Source organism: Lissotriton helveticus, chromosome 7 (assembly GCF_964261635.1).
Source record: "Lissotriton helveticus chromosome 7, aLisHel1.1, whole genome shotgun sequence".
In the NCBI taxonomy this organism is placed as follows: domain Eukaryota; kingdom Metazoa; phylum Chordata; class Amphibia; order Caudata; family Salamandridae; genus Lissotriton; species Lissotriton helveticus.
Window position 1 is genome coordinate 447,324,608 of NC_136068.1, and position 19,364 is coordinate 447,343,971.

Sequence of the window (19,364 nt, forward strand, 5' to 3'; positions counted from 1 at the left end):
CTATTTGTTTAAAGTCCTGAGAAATTCCCCATAGACCCGGCTGGGCATGGTGGGGCAGAAACATGTCGACCGTCTTCCAAGTAGTATAATAGGATCTAGTAACACGATCCAACAGTATACCCACCTATGTGTTTTAACAACATCCCTCACTCAATTTTTATTAAAAGTTACTTAAGGGAGAAGGCTTGTTTTTTAATGAATTTTTGAATATTTTTTAGGGTCATTACCTATCTCTGGACACTATTGTGTTAACCAGAGGTTGCCTCAGGCTTGAGGCTTGCATTCAGCACAAATAAGAAACCCAATGATGATGCAATAATGCATGTGTATAAGCGGAGAATCAAAATATACCGCTAACGATCTTACCATTGCGTGTATGAGGGTTTTTTAAAAAAGAGATGAAACCTAGATAACGCAGTTACAAGTGTCCATTCTCACTTTGATTTTTGAATGTTAAGAAGGGGAAACTGAATGGACAGATATTCCTCCTCCCCAACTGGTGATTGGTACGATGTTCTGATACCTCCAAACACTGGTTACGTCATTCCTATGGGAAGTGGGGAGATGTAAGGTGGCACTAACCACGCTAATGAGAACGAAGGCAGCAAGTGGATTAGCAGTTTAAATCAAGGTAGGGGAGGGAGAAAGAAGTTGGAGTCCATTCAGCTTCCAAGCTTATATCAAAAAATCATTTAGAGGGGAGAATGGACCACTTGTAACTACGTGACCAGGGTTCATTAGTTCTCATTGACCTTCATAAAAACCCTCATACACGCACGTATATGGAGTAGCGGTATATCTTGATTCTTTGCTATTACGTTGCGCTAGTGCATCATCATAGGGTTTTGTTTTCAAATATGCAAACCTCCACCTGGAGGTAACCACTGGATTTGTAGTAGTATCTAGAGAAAGGTAAGTGCTCAGAAAATAGTGAGGTAAAATTCTCTGAATCACCTTTATTGAGCTACATTTATTAATTAGAAAAAGAGGTGATTCAAACAAAATAAAAAGTTAACATGCATGGATCGTGTTAATGGACCACTTTCACTATATGTGTATTAAAAAACTGAGGTCGACATGTTTCAGCCCCCTATACCCAGCCAGGTTTATGGGGATTTCTTCAGGACCATTAAAAAAGTACTCACACGATTTGTGCAGCAATTATAGAAGTGGTTCTGTTATTCCACTCTAGATACAGAAAGGGCAATAGTACCTTAATTTAACAGTTTGTGTACTTCCTCGGAGGGTGGAGAAAGTATCTTACTCAAGTGAAAGCTTTGCTTTCACTTGAGTAAGATTGAACAAGCACTTGCAATACAATAGGTCTCGCATTTGCGAGATTTTGAGCTATTGTCATTGTAAATGACACTGCGTTTTAAAAAACAAAATGCACATAAATAAAAGCCACTGTCATTGTTATATACAATGCCAAAAGGACAAAGTTTCGAAAATGCGAGACCTATTGCATTGGGAATGCCTGTCATCCTGCTGTTCAGGGGATTTTCTTCTTGCCTGCAACAAGTGGCGCGTATTATTTTGTATATTAGTCAAAGCTCCTGTTTTGTTGAGGGTTAATAATGATAAACAAGTATAAGAGAAATAAAATCCGGATTCGAGAGAAAAGCTTGGAAAGACTAATATAATAGAGACGAGCGATAACAAATATAGCTAATCGAATTACGGGTTGGCCCTTTCCCACAAACAGATTTTTTGTAGCCATTCGTCGTCTTTATCTGCTTTGGTTGCCCAGAACTGAACCTGCTGTGTTATTGCTGCCTTTCCCTCGGGAAGCACGTATTTCTTCTTGCACCCTGTGTTGGGCTGGTGCCAGGTGAATGGGCTGAGTTCCCGGAAGATCTTCGAAAAGCTTGAAGTAGTTCGTATAAGAGAGCCCTTCTGCCACTACTGGAGCCGGCAAAGATTCATAGCGAGTGGACTGGTTGCAGCAAAGCGGCGCCAACAGATACAGACAGTCAGGGTACAAAGGCAAGTTGTGTTCTGCACCACTCTTACTAACTCTTATGGATTCTTTACGAGCTACTCCTGATTTTATCGTGAAAAACGGATGCCCAGACTATTGTCGAATTCTCTCTTGCCATATTATTGATAGTGAATCTTCATGACTCGTACTCAGTCAGGGGCGTAGCTTGGTCAGCATGATTAATTGGTTGGGGCCGGGGGTCGGGATGGCGGGTCTATCATGCAGGGTCATCTTGTTGAAATACATGATATGAGAAGCAGGACACGAGGCGAGCCTAATGGGTGGTGGAAAGAAAGTGGAATGCGGATTTTTGGGGGCACTTAAAGCATACATGCCAATATTTCAGAAGAGCAAAGTGGGAGATTTAAAAAAAAAAAGAAAATCGGTCTTTGAATAGGGTTACTGTCATGTATGGGTTTTGGAAGTGTGCTGCTGCAGGATCGGACATTTGAAACGCAAATGCACGTTTTTTTCTTAACTTTCAGAAGCATGGACCGCAATGTTAGGCAGAGAGAGGGTGATGCAAGTGTTATGCACTGGCCTGACCGGTTGCTGGCAGTGCATACACCACCCCCCCGCCCCCCCTACTTCCCTGTGTGGTAGCCCAAGCTGAAACACCTTCCCGTGCACACACACAGCCCCCAAGTACTTCACAGGTCTTTAAAAGACCATTCGTGTGTTAATGAGGCTTTGTTGGTTTTTCACCCCTTCTAGAGCCCCAGCATTGGCACTTTGACTATTGCTGGAAGAATTAGCATGTGACACAATACCAAGCCCTGTCAGCTGAAACCCCCAAGGAATCGGGTTTTTGCTTGCAGGAATCGGGAGGCGGGATACTAGCCTTGAAATCGGTAGTCTCCCGCCTGAATCGGGAGGGTTGGCATGTCTGCACTTAAAACGCATATGTTCCCAAAATTTGTAAGGCTTTTAAAACATAGACGTAAGAGTGTGTGTGTTTTTGTCCAAATGGGCATGTACAAAAAATCCCATGTGACATCTGACGGCCACTTTACATTACTCGACTGAAAGCCCTTGTACCAAACTATTTACTAAGGAATACATTTTTAAGGGGGTGTAACACCCAGGCCCGGATTCAGGATTTTTTATTTCGGTGGGCCAAGGTGCATTCAGGTGGGCCACTGCAGCAGTCGCGACTCACGGTAGGGGACGTGGGGAGAGGAGTGGTGGGTTGGGTGGGGGGGTCGCTCCGGGTGTCCCTTCCTAATAGCGAGCCACATTTGCATGTATCATTGTTTTGCGACTGCAATTAAAGTCGCAAACACTCGCAGTTTACCACCTACTTCAAGTAGGTGGTAAGCCACTCGGAAAGAGAAAGGGGTAGCCAGGGGACCCCTTCCCCTTTGTGAAAGGATGTGAAAATATTTTTTAAGTGCAAGCAGTGGTCCCACTGATCACTTCCTGCTCTTAAAAAATGAAACAGACGGCAATGAGGAGGTTTGCCTGAGTCTGCCGCTCCGTCAAAAGCTGGGAGCAACTAGCCGATATCGGAACCCCACACCACACAAAAAGAAAACAGAATGACCCCCCCGTGTGTCAATCAATCAATCAATCAAGCATTTGTATAGCGCGCTACTCACTCCGAGGGTCTCAAGGCGCTTGGGGGAGGGGGGTCCGCTACTGCTCGAACAGCCAGGTCTTGAGTTGCTTCCTGAAGGAGAGGTGGTCTTGGGTCAGGCGGAGGTGGATGGGGAGGGAGTTCCATGTCTTGGCAGCCAGGTAGGAGAAGGATCTTCCTCCCGTTGTGGCTCTTCGGATGCGGGGAACGGCGGCGAGGGCGTGGCTGGTCGATCGTAGCTGGCGGGTGGGAGTGTGGAAGGTCAGGCGGTCGTTGAGGTATCTGGGGCTTTGGTTGTGAAGAGCTTTGTGTGCGTGGGTGAGGAGTCGGAACGTGATTCTCTTGCTGACGGGGAGCCAGTGCAGGTCTCTCAGGTGTCCGGAGATGTGGCTGTGTCGGGGGATGTCCAGGATGAGTCGTGCTGAGGCGTTCTGAATGCGCTGGAGTCTTTTCTGAAGTTTGGCTGTGGGTCCGGCGTAGAGGGAGTTACCGTAGTCCAGTCGGCTGGTGACGAGGGCCTGGGTGACCGTCTTCCTGGTTTCGGTGGGGATCCACCGGAAGATCTTACTTAGCATGCGTAGGATGATGAAGCATGACGAGGAGACAGCGTTGACTTGTCTGGTCATCGAGAGGGAGGAGTCCAGGATGAAGTCCAGGTTGCGTGCGTGGTCCATTGGTTTGGGTGCGTTGCCCAGGGCAGGGGGCCACCGGGAGTCGTCCCAGGCGGAGGGTGATGATCCCAGGATGAGGACTTCCGTCTTATCTGAGTTCAGTTTTAGGCGGCTGTTCATCATCCACTCGGCTACGCCTTTCATCCCTTCGTGTAGGTTGGTTCTGGCGGTGGCGGGGTCGTTGGTGAGGGAGAGGATCAGCTGGGTGTCGTCGGCGTAGGAGATGATGTTGAGGTTGTGTTGGCGTGCGATGGCCGCGAGGGGGCTCATATAGATGTTGAACAGCGTGGGGCTGAGCGATGATCCTTGTGGTACGCCGCAGATGACTTCGATGGCCTCGGATCTGAATGGGGGGAGGCGGACTCTCTGTGTTCTTCCGGCGAGGAAGGAGACGATCCACTCCAGTGCCTTCTCCTGGATTCCGATGTTGTTGAGGCGCTGCACTAGGGTGCGGTGGCAGACCGTATCAAACACTGCGGAGAGGTCCAGGAGGATGAGGGCCACTGTTTCCCCGTTGTCAAGCAGGGCTCGGATGTCGTCGGTGGCTGCGATGAGGGCGGTCTCGGTGCTGTGGTTGGCCCGGAAGCCGGACTGCGAGTGGTTGAGGGATCCATTCGTCTCGAGGAAGGCGGCCAGCTGTCTGTTGATGGTCTTCTCGATGACTTTGGCAGGAAAAGGAAGGAGCGAGATGGGGCGGTAGTTTTTGAGGTCGGTGGGGTCCGCTGATGGTTTCTTCAGTAGGGCGCTGAGTTCGGCGTGCTTCCAGCTCTCTGGGAAGGTGGCGGTGTCGAAGGAGGCGTTGATGATGTCCCGGAGATGGGGTGCGATGACGGAGTCGGCCTTGTTGAAGACGTGGTGAGGGCAGGGGTCGGTTGGTGATCCGGAGTGGATGGAGTTCATCGTGCGGATGGTCTCTTCGGTGTTGACCGGGGTCCAGGGGCGGAGGGTGGTGGTGGGGGCGTTGGTACGGTCGTGGGGTGAATCGGCTGTGTGCTGAAACTGTTGTGTATATCTGCGATCTTGCTGTGGAAGAACGAGGCGAGCGAGTTGCAGAGGTCTTGCGAGGGGGTGATGTCGTTGTTTCCGGCGCTAGGGTTCGAGAGCGCCGGAAAGACTCGGTAAGACTCTAGAAGAAGAGGAAGCCTGAAACAAAGATCCACCACGGAGAATAAATGAGTAATTACCAAACTTCTAAGGAGCTGATGCGAGGCACAAGATGGCGCCTCGAAACTGAAACGCCACCACGAAAACATAAGAGGAACAAAAGAGCTACGGAGCGCCTATACTGGCAGCGACTCCCCGGCAAATAAGGTCAGTTTAAGCGGGAACCCCCACGACACACCCCCTGCAGTGAGCAAGTGTAGCCCGCCGACGTAAGCGCAGCCCGCAGTGTAAGGAACTAATGCGCATAGGTAAACAACAGCTGTAGCAGCTGCGGGGCAACGGAGTGGGACAGCACTGCTAGGCAACCGGAACAAAAGAGCCTTAAAAAGCCCTCAAAGCTTCAGCGGGGTGCAAGAGCAGAGAACTCGATCCGAGTACAAAACTGAAACTGAAAATACCCTGAGACGAGGCCGCCATCTTAGAAGGAGAGCTCGCACGGCACACCACGGACAAACAGCGCGCTCCAGAAAAGCTCACAGTGAAGATCGCCGAGAAGCTGGTGAGCGAAGGTGAGCGGAGGAAGAAAACAACCCCCAAACTGCAGGGGAAAGAAACAAAATAGGGCCACAGTAAACAACCTCAGGGCAGCGGAGCATATGCGAAATAAAAAGAAAATAAAACTGAAACTAAACTCCTCAAAGTGACTTACCCAGGGAACGAGTCAGCCATCTTAAGGGTGGTCCATACACACCGCAAGCAAGAAGCGCGATCCACACTGTGAGATCGACGAGAGAGCGGTGAACGGTGAGGAGAACAACAGAGCGCCCCAATTGCGGGGGGAGAAATGAACAGAGACTCAACCATCTCCCTCATCCAAAGAGCAAGGAGGGGTGGCGCGCACATGTAAGCGCTACCGGACGAACAAACGAAGCCAGTGGGGAGTAGAACAGGGAGAGCAGCAGTGCGCACCACCAACTGGGGAGGCTCCTTGTAGCAAAGGCAAAAAGAAACAAGAAACCTCGCAACGTCTCAGGCTAAGAAACCTAAGCCCTTGGGTCCCTGCAGAAGGGACAAAGCGAGTAGGGAAGTACCTAGCGGGGACCAATAAGACAGTGTGACAAAGAAGAGTGGGCCAATTACTCGCAATACCCATACAGGCTCATCCAGACGAGTGCAGCTCCGGCCCAGTAAAGGAAAATGAAACTGAAACCAAAAGACCCTCAATAGGTAGACTTCTTAGGGGAGGTGAACACTACAACCCCAATCGCGTCGGCAGCTCCACCGAAGAGACACACAGCGGTTGCGGTGGCGGATGGAAAAGCGCTGGGGGTCAATGGCTACATAGTCGCAAGGTGCAGGCATAAAGAGATACCACTACCAAGGCAGAGAGTGGCACGACCACCCTAAACGAAAACTTCAACAGGAGGGGTGGCATCATCACGGACATTGCAAATATACACCAAGCAAGAAACCGCCCTGCCTGTCCCTGCTGACATCCAAAATAGCGGCTCCCCAGGGCGCAACACCATCCAACCCTGCGAAAGTACACACCAAGCTGTCCTAAAGGTGAAATACAAACAGGGTCAACGTGGACTCTCACAGGAACAGAGATATCAACCAACAGCTCAAAAAAGAGGCAGAAGATTTGAACTCCCCAAATCGAAGAGAGGGCTGTCAGCCACGGTGGGGAGCGAAGGGAAAATTCAACCGCAGTCGAAAAAGAACAGGGGGGACACACTAATGGACTCTCCCATCAAGCAAAAACCAGATATCAACAGCACACTCTAAATGATTCTGAAAAAGCTGGCTGAGGTCAACGACCTAGCCAAAACCACGAACTAGACTACGGATGCAAACCAACTGGAACTAGCAGCTGTAAGAGCGGGCATGCACGCGGCAAACAACAGACTGACAGTGGTGGAACAGAGAATAAGCGACATAGAGGACGGGGATCAACAAATAAATAAAGACCTTAAGGCGCTATCCAGGCCACAGCAGCCCTCTAGAGACAGACGGCGGAATTGGAAGACTGGAACAGAAGGGGGAACATAAGAATCTTAGGAGTGCCGGAGGGTGAGGAGGATAAGGCAGGCTCCTGCGTGGCTTTCATCCAGAAAATGATCCCCAAAATTACAAACATCAAATTCGATCACCCCTTCGAGCTGGACAGAGCATACAGAATCCCAGCCTTCAAAGCAGCCACAAGGGCGGGACCTCGTCCAATAATATGCAAGCCACTAAGATCACAGCATAGGCACTATTCAGAGTTGCAAGGAAAAAACAAAATATGCAGTGGAATGGGCGAGGCTAATCCTCACACAAGACTACTCCAAGCCCACAGTGGACATAAGAAAAGAATTCCTGGCCCTGCGAGACAAAATGAGGAAGGGAAATCATATTCTCATTCGTGGGCCCCACAAGATTCTAAATAAATGATAAAGGAAGAACGCATATCTTCGGGGACCCGAGAGAACTAAGCAGGTACCTGGAAGGTACGACGCAACAGGAGATGGAAACATCCCAAACAGGAACACGCAAGAGAAGAGCTTCGCCGGAGCTAAGAGCGGAGTGAACAGGAGGATATACAAGGGACAAGATGAACACTCAGGAACAACAACCGTATCTACCTCAGATCAACCACCTCTACCTCAAGACCAAACCAATATGACACAGAGAACATCTTCCTCAGGGCGGGAACAGGAGCGAATAAAGAGGATGACCAAGGGACAAGAGGAACACTCAGGAACAACAACCATATCTACCTCGGATCAACTGTTTCTGCCTCAAGACTAAATCAATATGTCACAAAGAACATCTACCTCAAGACACTGTGAGAAGAGGTGTAGCAAAGCCAAGCGAAACACCACGCCGCAGCAAACAGAGACTGACTATGTATATCCTTATATCCTTTTTATATGTGATATCTGTAGGTTCCTATGATGGAGGGAGGGATCAGGAGGGGACGCGTATACGCAAATGGACAACAAATGTATTTATTTATTTATTTATTTATGAGATTTGTAGAGCGCACAAATACCCGTGGGTGTCTCGGCGCTGAGGACTGCAGACATGTACTCTGTAGCTGAGAGCTTACTGATTGAACAGCCAGGTTTTTGTCCTTCTTCTGAAAACTAATAGAGGCGGGCTGGATCTAATCTCAGCTGGAAGGACATTCCAAAGTTTTGTTGTGGCCACAATGAAGCGCTTGTCACCCCAAGAAGCGTTTTTTGTACGTGGGACAGTAAGCAGATTAGCTGTAGAAGAGCGCAAGGACCGAGTGGGAATGTAAGCTGCTAAAGCCTTGTTAAGGAACTGAGGTCCAGAGTTTCAAGAAGCTTTATAAGCAATTCATAGAGCCTTAAACTTTATGTAGTTTTTCACAGGGAGCCAGTGATATTGTCGGACGATGTGGGAAATAGACTTGTGTTTAGCGGTTCCTGATAACATTCTGGCTGCAGCATTTTGAACAAGTTGGAGTTTATAGATGACTTTGTTTTGGGCATTCATAAGAAGCCCATTACAGTAGTCAATGGTGGACATGACCAGGGTACTAACTAATGTTTTCCCAGCATTCAGAGGTAGAAATGGCAGAAGCTTTTTTATCATGCGCAACTTGTGGAATGATGATGATACTACCGAGTTGGCATGGGGAACAAAGGACAGTCTTTCGTCAAATATGACGCCTAGATTCCTAACCTTGGTCACTAGAACAGGGGGAAGACCCTGCAAAGAAGGCCACCAGCTGGGGGACCAGGTTGGTGATAGCTTACCCAGTATCATCACCTTTTTTTTCTCAGAGTTCAATTTGAGACAATTAGTGGTCATCCAACTACTGATGGCAAGCTTGCCCTTCTGAAAGTTATCCGCCACAGTATCGCCATCATTATGTACTGTGAGCACCAATTGGGTATCATCGGCGTATGATGTAAGGCCCATCCCGTATGATTTGTTGATTTTAGCCAGGTCCGACACATAGATGTTAAAAAGTGTCAGACATAAAGAAGATCCTTGTGGAACACCACCCGGGAGGGCCAGTTGAGATGAATTAAAGGGGCCGAGATTTACCGATTGTGAACAGTCAGTAAGAAAAGAAGACAGTAAGGCTCTGGTCGTCTGTTGGATGCCTATTTGTGTGACACAGTCGATCAGAATGGCATGATCGACCGTGTCAAAAGCTGCTGAGAGATCCAGCAGTATGAGGACAGCTGTCCCTCCCTGTTCGAGAATAATTCTAATGTCTTCTGATGCTTTGATGAGCGCCGTTTCTGTACCGTGGCCTTTACGGAAGCCAAATTGAGCCTCATCCAAGAGTTGATGATCTTCAATGTACTTGGAGAGCTGGGTATTTATGACTTTTTCAAACATTTTGGCTGGAAACTGCAGACTAGCTATGGGTCTATAATTCTTGGTTTCATTCGGATCCAGATTTGGTTTTTTCAATAGGGGTTTAATAATGTTTTTTTTCCAAGTTCTGGGATAGATGCCTGATGTAAACATTGCATTACAGATGTTAGAAAGTGATGGTGCAACTAGATCAGCTAGTGATTTGAGAACTGAAGGAGGGCAAGGGTCAGTGGCAGAGCGGACTTGATGGTGGCGACAACAAATACACACATATACTATACCGGGTCAGCTGAAGGTCGCCCCGGGGGTTGAGAAACATTAGAATACTAAAATAATGACTCCCAGGGAGACGGAACGGCGATCTTGTCGTTGCACGTTCAGAATACGAGGTTTTGTAACAGAGGGGGTGGGGAGGGATGGGAGGAAGGGGGGAGGGATTGTCTGTCGTGTCTATATATTTTGAAACTATCCACTGTCTTCTATGCTATCTACATCCTTCTATCTATACACCTATATACAAGAAGTAACATGTCGTCCGGAACTGGTGGGGGGAGCAACAGAATCAGCGTGGTAAAGTACAGGTACCAACCACCACTTCAGTAAGGTCACCCAGGCAGGAAGGGAGGGCTCGCATGGAACGCAAGATGGGGAAATGGAGAGGGCCAAACTACGCTCACACGCTATAACCAATGACACAAAATAACACGCCAAACCTGGCGACTAACCTAAAGATTGTCTCCCTCAATGTCAAAGACCTCAACCACCCAGTCCAAAGGAAAAAAATACTAGACTACCTAGCTAAAACCAAGGGGGATGTGATCCTGCTGCATGTAATACATGACGAATCTCAACAGAATAGGCCATCAGGTATGACACCTCTACAAGCTACTACGTACTAGCACCACCAAAATTAATGATAAAGCAGCTACATACTGAGAAAAACAACTTGACACCACACTTAGCGAGAGCGAACTGTATATCCTCTGGGCCTCCCCCTCACGAAACAAAATCTCCCCGATACTAGCACAGACAAAATTCTGGATACTGCACAAGACTTACTGTACCCCAGCTCGCCTGGCAGCGCTGGGCCTCAGGGAAAATGACCTGTGCTGGAACTGTGACAAGGAAAAGGGGGACCTATCACACCTAATATTCTACTGCCCAAAAATTAAAAGGTTCCTGGAGAAAATATTCACCTTCATAAAAAATGCGCTGGGGTGCACACTAAACCCAGAATTCTCTACCCTTACCACCGCGTTCATGACCGCAGAACTAGACTCACAACACAACAGGGACCTGTTCGATCACCTGACAGTGGCAGTGAAAATAGTACTCTCCAAATGGAAGATACAGCTAAGGGGACTTTCAAGGGATGGCTCAACTGTGTGACTTACCTCAGCGGCGCGGACAGTACTGCCCCGCGGAACTCACCATGGAGGCCAGCTTCCAGGGGAATGTGGGCTTCACTGGACGAGTTCCTGGACCCCTACGAACCCCCATGAACGAGGGCTTATGCATTCAAGCGTACCCCACTAGCCCAGAACACACCCACGAAGGAAGTAATCTTCTTGTATACTATCTCCTCTTCTCTCTCCTTTATCCTCTTTCCTTTCCCTTTTCACTTACTCTTAATATTTGACCAAGACTGTGGATAAGGGGTCAGCCAAACATATATGCCATGTACCTGTATCGTCGACAACGACAGCCAGTTTGGGCTGCCACCCTGTAATGATAAAGCGATGATAACTTATGTGTGAAAAAAAATCTCTAAAATACGTTGAAATAAAAAAAAAATGCTTCTCATGTAAGGTCCCTTTGATGGGAAGAGGAGGTTTCTGGGGTGGGGGTATCAGGCAAGTAACACTACTCAGCCTCCTTCGTTGGCAACCTTCAGGGAGAATCTCTCTTCTTTACTACCTCCACCTGATCCCGTACTCTGCAGCACACTCCCTTCCAGCCCTGATTATCCATTTTCTACCATACATCTCTCATGTACCTTATCTCACAGTTGACATTGGGCTCAGCCTCATATCAGCCACCGTCCGGCTCCTTTTTCATTATTCCCAGTAAAAAAACATTAGTAAAACTTAAAACATTAAATATAACAGTAAATATAATTAGAACACACTTTAAAATATGTTCCACGGTGGCCCTAATGACCCAGCTGCTAATTAAATGAACAAAAACAGAAAGGCCATCAACGGGGCGGCTTTTGCGCTGGTGTGAAAGTCTTTATTGGTGCCCCACCACTGACCTCTTTCTCGCTATACTTACTACCACCCTCCAACAGTGCCCTTCATCTCTCCGTAGTCTCTCCCCCTCATGAACTCCTCCTCAGACTCTCATTCTACCACCCTCCACCAGTGCCCCTCATCTCTCTGTAGCCCCCCTCCACCCTATGACGTTCTTCTCAGATTCTCTCATTGCCACCCTCCACCAGTGCCCCTCATCGCTCCATAGCCCCTCCCCCATGACCACCTCCTCAGATTTCCTGACTACCACCACCCAACACTGCAGCTCATCTATCTGTAGCCTCTCCCCCTCATGGCCTCCTGCTCACTCTCTCACTACCACCCTCCACCATTGCCCCTCATCTCTCCAAAGCCCCTCCTCCTCGAATGCCCTCACTGCCATGCTCCAACAGTGCCCCTCATCACTCCGTAGCCTCACCTCCTCCTGACCCTCTCCTCAGACTCCCTCACTACCACCCTCCACCAGAGCCCCTCATCTCTGCATAGCCTCCCCATGAACTCCTCTTTGGATTACCTCACTGTACCCTCCAACAGTGCCCCTCATCTCTCCATAGACTCTCCCTCTATTCACCTCCTCCTCGGATGCCCTCATTGCCACCCTCCAACAGTGCTCTTCATCTCCACTTAGCCTCCTCTCATGTGCTTTTCATTTGTTGTGTAGCGCTACTCGTAGTGTAGGGTTTCACAGTACTTTATATCACGCACACATTATGCAGAGACAATGAATCATACAAGTATGTAAATCAGCCTATGAGGAATGTCACATAAGCCAATGAGGATTACCAGGTGTAGGACTCACATGTAGAACTCACATGTCATTCATACTGGTGGGCAGTATGTTTTAAGAGGGATGGGTCTGGAGAAGCACAAACACAGAATTTAAAGCATAGCCTAGTGGTTGAGGGGTTGGCTTTACTGGTTAAAATGTATATCTGCCAAAACAAACTCTTTATAGCAACACTAGCAGCCCGTCCCGACGTTGTCCGGGAGCAATTAGGCTTCAGGCCCCCCGCCGCCCCGACTTTGTCCGTGGGTCCCCCAGAGCCTTCCTCCATATATTGTAATATTATACCTCTATGTTTACTTTGTATGCTTTTGTAACCTGCACACGTCACTTTTTCCTCCTGTAATGCACCGTTTGCTACGCTCACGATTGTCACTTTTGTAATGCACCGTTTGCTACCTCTTGTATTTTTGTGGCTCACGATTGTCATTTTTGCTTTTGCTTCATTTAATGTAACGTTTGCTTTTGTTTTTTGCTCACTTGTAATGTTCTCATGTTCTCATCCGCCGCTCCCCGCTCCTTAATAAATAAATAAATAACCTACCTAATCCGCTTGCTTCATTTAATGTAATGTTTGCTTTGGTTTTTTGCTCACTTTTAATGTTCTCATGTTCTCATCCGCCGCTCCCCGCTCCTTAATAAATAAATAAATAAATAAATAACCTACCTCATCCGCCGCTCACCGCTCCTCCCCGCCGCTCCTCACCGCCTGTCCGCCGCTCCTCACCGCTCCTCCCCGCCTGTCCGCTGCTCCCCTTCCGCTCCTGCACGCCGCTCCTCCCCGCGCTCCTGATGTCACCACGCAGGTCGCGGCCGGCGCTACTTGCAAGGGACTACTTTTTTTTATCGTCAATTTTTTAAATAACGTATATTTTTTTAATTATATAGCTTATGTCCATCTGCACACCCTGACGATTACAATGATGTATCGGGTGTGTGGATTGGCGCTGTGGTTCCCGAGTTTACCCGCCTCAAAGGTCCAAAGTTCTTGCTTTATAATAGTAGTATAGATTAGAATAATTAAATACTTGGAAAATTCCAACTATATCGCAACACACAAAAAAAGGTCTAATAATAACATGCAGGTTTGTATGCAGCCCTTTGATGACAGTTCATAGGTCACTGTCCTATGATAGGACTGTAACTTCTGAACTGCAAGTAACACAAGAATCTCTGTAACAAAGGCAGTAACCCACTGAGCTAGCCACATAAACTACAGATTATCTGTATTCCAAAACTACATAGAGAGAAAAGATTGCTCTACAGCAGGATCATTAATCACCAGAGTTATCTCGACAATTTTTTTGTTGTCTTGCATTTGTGGCAGAGCCAGTCATGAAAATGATACAGACGATTAAAATTAAATATACACGGCATACACAAAGTATGTGTCTTGCTGGGCAGTCACAGATTTAAAATATATGAATAAATAGCCACACATTTTCAAAACATACATGAAGTATGTAACTTGCTGGGCCTTTGCATATATATTTTTTTAAAACGGAATAGCCACACATTCTTTTACCTGCTTACTCTCTCACTACCACCCTCCACCAGTACCCCTCAGCTCTCCAACGCCGCTCCTCCTCTAATGCCCTCACTGCCATCCTCCAACAGTGCCCCTCATTACTCAGTAAAACACAAGAGATGATGGACGGAATGTTGCACAATGGCAAAACATTCACCCCCAGTCACAGATCTGGGTTTAATCCATCGTTATTTTGCTCACCAAGCAACCCCAGTTCAGACATGGCCATATGCAAATCAGTCTTGACCCTGTGCCTCATGGGAACAGTCCAGCCCGAACTGCCAAGCCATGTCTTCCCTGGACCGGAATCAAGCATCCTAGGACCGGTTTCTGGCTATCAGCCGTCTTCAGCCACGATAGCTTGACTCCAGTGGCGTAGTGAGCACGGGACCCATGTCTGGGCATACCCTTCCCACTGAGGGTGAACAGCAAAACACAAGAGATGATGGACGTAATGTTGCACAATGGCAAAACACTCACCCCCAGTCACAGATCTGGGTTTAATCCATCGTTATTTTGCTCACAAAGCCACCCTAGTTCAGACATGGCCATATGCAAATCAGTCTTCACCCTGTGCCTCATGAGAACCGTCCAGCCCGAACTGCCAAGCTGTAGCCTCTCCCTCTCATGACCTCCTGCTCAGACTCTTTCACTACCACCCTCCACCAGAGCCCCTCATCTCTGCATAGCCTCCCCATGACCTCCTCTTTGGATTACCTCACTGCACCCTCCAACAGTGCCCCTCATCTCTCCATAGACTCTCCCTCTATTCACCCCCTCCTCGAATGCCCTCATTGCTACCCTCCAACAGTGCTCTTCATCTCTACTTAGCCCCTCTCTCATATGCTTTTCATTTGTTGTATAGCGCTACTCGTAGTGTAGGGTTTCACAGTACTTTATATCACGTACACATTATACAGAGACAATGAATCATACAAGTATGTAAATAAGCCTATCGGGAATATCACATAAGCCAATGAGGATTACCAGGTGTAGGACTCGCATGTCATTCATACTGGTGGGCTGAATGTTTTAAGAGGGTTAGGTCTGAAGAAGCACAAACACAGAATTTAAAGCATACCTTAGTGGTTGTGGGTTGGCTTTACTGGTTAAAATGTATAGCTGCCAAAACAAACCCTTTTTTGCAACATTAGAATAATGACATACTTGGGAAATTCCAACTATATCGCAACACACAAAAAAGGTCTAATTACACCATTCAGGTTTGTATGCAGCCCTTTGATGACAGTTCATAGGTCACTGTCCTATGATAGGACTGTAACTTCTGAACTGCAAGTAACACAAGAATCTCTGTAACAAAGGCAGTAACCCACTGAGCTAGCAACATAAACTACAGATTATTTGTATTCCAAAACTACATAGAGAGAAAAGATTGCTCTCCAGCAGGATCGTTAATCACCAGAGTTATCTGGACATTGTTTCTGTTGTCTTGCATTTGTGGCAGAGCCAGTCATGAAAATGATACAAACTATTTAAATGAAATATACATGGCATACACAAAGTATGTGTCTTGCTGGGCCGTCACAGATTTTAAAAATATGAATAAATAGCCACACATTCTCAAAACATACATGAAGTATGTATGTTGCTGGGCCTTTGCATATTTTTTAAAAACGGAATAGCCACACATTCTTTTACCTGCTTGGTTGGAAATCTGTCTCAAAGCCAGGTCTTTAAGTGGGATGAAAAAACTGAAGTGTCTCTCAAAGGGTGCGTGGCGGATTTAATTTAGGGGGTGGCTTAAAAACAGGTAAGCTAAAAATCTGTGCTCAGCATGGTGTGCTGCCCGACTAGTATTTTGCTGTTTCTGTCATCGCATCCAGACATATGATAAAAAAAGTAATATCATACCTATAACAAGACAAGATTATTGGCTCTGTAAATGGTTTTTAGTTGCATAAGATGACTAAGCCGCAACTATGGCTTATATAATATATTGAAAAAGCTTCCATTTAAAGCCCTGGTGACACCTCGACTATGTTGCTGCTCCTGAGTTTCAAAAAGAGAAGGGAAATCCAGAGAAAAAAATGACTCTCTTTAAAGCAGAGGTCTTCAAACTTTTTTACTCTGAGCCCCCCCTAAGCAAAATGTTTGGAGGTCGGGCCCCCCCTCCAAATCTTTATGGCAAGTATTGGGGAGCGGAAGGGACATGGCTGCGTGCAGGGAGTGGGGCTTATGAGATGGTATCAGAAATACTTTTTCTATAGCTTATGAACTGCACTAAATATGAGACTTATAGAACAGCAAATGCATCAAACAAAAACAGATTTTATCCCGAACAAACTCGTCCCCATAATTGGGAGGTTGTGAGCCCATCACACGCTTTGACCCCCATGCAACTACAGCTGCTGCACTAATGATAACTGCAGTCCTGAGTAGCAGGCTATCTCCTCTGTATCTTTTACCTCTTCCCCACCATGACAGATCATCACCTCGGTCCTAATGCTTTAAAGAAAAATAAGCTCCGATGCCCCCTTTTTAAAAGTAGACAGTCATATCTGTGATGCAGTGGGCCCCTCAAATCCCTGGGCCCCAGTCCTGCTGCATCTGCTTCCTTAATGATAACCAGCAATGGCGACTTACACATTTGTCAGCAGCATCAGCTTCACTAATGAATGTCCCTTAAAAAATAAAAACACTTCTATTGTCCCCTTCTTTGTGATATCTCTCTGAAGATGTCGTCTCTGGCCATTTGTAAACATAAAAATTAGTCCTCATACAGAGCTCCCTATGTGGGCCTTCTCTTTGACAATATTTATGAATCTCGCGCCTTTCTTGTCTTCTAGACCATTGCTGGGAGGCCCCAGGGATCAAGACATTAGGGTTCTGCATCTGAATGCAACCCTGCTGGGCTTCTACCAGCCACCCCATGGACTCCGCTTTCACAAAAACTGCCCCTGAATGGTTATAACTGACTTTGAGGAGTCATTGCCTGAAAGCGAAGGGTGTGGTGGTAGTGCAGAAAGTTAAAGAAACCAGCCATTAATTGAAGTGCATTGTGAGTGCAGAGTGATCACTGAGTGCAGGGTGGGGGGTGAATGGTTTGAGTGCATGGGGAACAGTGTGAAGGCATTGTGATTGCTGTGAGTGCAGGGTGAGTGTAAATGTTAAGGATGAAAATGAGGAGAGTGTTGTCTGAATGCAGGGTGCATTTCCAGACACTTGAAGTATGTCAGCATGTTATTGACGGCGGCGTAGCGTTTCACATATAAGTTAAACTGTTGCTATTATGGAATTAACCAGGGATCGAGGGTGGAGGAAATAAATAATGTGCTGATCCTGCAACAAACTTATAGTTTTGATTAGGGTTGTCAGCTCATTATTTTGATGTTCCAGACGGTACAAAATTAAGTACTCACTAAAGCTGTATTTACAGAATTTATCTGTGCATACTTTGAACAGCAAATATAAATAGAAAGCACTTTAAATTGTGTTCTAGGGCTGCCTGAAAGATCCATGACTGATAATTAAAAGGAACAGACTGAAAAGTCACACTACAAATAAATACTTTCTACTTTATTTATAAACCGCATTTAGTGCCAAAACAAGAAATTTGCAGGCTGTTTATGAAACACATGGCTGGCATTTTTCTTTTGGCAACTTGAAGACCTGTTAGCCCTGTGGAGGTTCCCACCTGCCTATATAATTCTAAAATAAACTACTACCTTTCCAGCTTGGCTGCTGTGCTCTTCTAATACAGCCCAAGTGCAACATTCCACACAATTGCCTGGGAGGCTAATGTGATAGTTGAACTCCAGTCTGGGAATATTTTAGAGAAAGTTAAAATGTTCCAAATATTTACAAACAGGTTTGAAATGGTGTAATTTGGCTTCTCTGAGCAGACAAGGAGCTACTACCCTAAAGTTACCTCTGAAGACAGAAGACAAGAGGGCAGATTTACAAGCCCCTTGCGCCACTTTTGCATCATTTTTTCCATGTTAAAAATGACGCAAATGTGGCGCAAAGGACTTGTAAATCTACCCCCGGGAGTATCTCATAAACCCCAAAAGTACTGCAGCCCTCACAGTAAGCAAGCAAGCATTTGCAATGCAATAGGTCTCTCATTATTTAAGTTTGAGCTATTGGCATTGCTAAATAATGCAACACCAATAGCTCAAACATTAACAATGCCAGACCTATTGCATTGCAAATGCTTGTTATTCCTGTGAGTGCTTGTGTAGGCAGGGCCCTGTGCACTGCTTGGCCCGGGGACTTAGAATGCTGTTAATACGGCCCTGGATGCAGCATGTCTTATGTGGGCGATGTAGGTTTGAGATGCATGAGGCTTTGAAGACTGACAAGCGCAAGCCTAAACGAGCGCGCACTTAGGACCCGGCCCCCCGGCCCCCGCTCCTACCTCGGCTAGAGTTCCTGGCAGCTGGTCCACCCAATGGGGTGGCCGGCCGCGTAAGCCCTTCCGGTGCATCCTGTGACGCGTTTCCGGTGGGACAGAGGGCGGGGTCAGGGGACCTATTTAGGGCCCGGGGGCAGTGACCTCTGTCTCTTAGCCCTCTGTTCCACCGGACCGGTTGCTGGTCGCGGAAGCGTCCTCTCCCACTTCCCGCCTTTTCTAATTTAACTTAATTTAAATCCCCATTCGAATCGAGGCGGAGGTCGGCAGATCCTCGGGTGGCAGCGAGTCAGCACAGCAGTTCCATGGCGAGGGACGATGAGGGAAAGAGCGTCGAGGTCGGAGGCCGTTCATCTCGCCAGGTGAGGAGTCGGGTGTGCTCGGGGGCCTGGGTGCAGCCGCGGAGTTTCTGTAGGTAGTGCGGGGACTAGGTTGCTTCGGTGGTCTGCGGCTGCCGGCAGGGCCCTGGGCTCACGGGCTCCTTTCTGGGCGACGTGGACGGTCGGGGGTGGGGACCGGGTGCGGGGATCCCCTTCCCTTTGTTTGTATAAAGTTTTTAATTGAGGCCAGAGTAAAGAAAGTCAATATCAGCCAGACTTTCGATAATCCGGTCCGTTTTACTATATAATGTAACTGGTGCTATGTAAGGCGCTCTGATTCACTATTCATGTTCACGCTATACGAACTGGGGATGTGGGTTCGAGCCTCGGAATCCACGCTAACCATCCTGTGAGTCTGGGCAAAACATTTAA

At 47.3% G+C, this 19,364-nt stretch overlaps 1 protein-coding gene across 1 annotated transcript in view; it reads left to right on the forward strand.

Annotated features, from left to right (window-relative positions):
* Positions 1–1,842: 1,842 nt before the first annotated feature.
* LOC144768589 (sulfotransferase 1B1-like) overlaps positions 1,843–19,364 on the forward strand; it is a 397,716-nt gene continuing 380,194 nt past the window's right edge. Inside the window, exon 1 of the mRNA XM_078652381.1 lies at positions 1,843–1,986. The gene's annotated coding sequence lies outside the window, so the exon portion shown is untranslated. The remainder of the gene's footprint in view (positions 1,987–19,364) is intronic.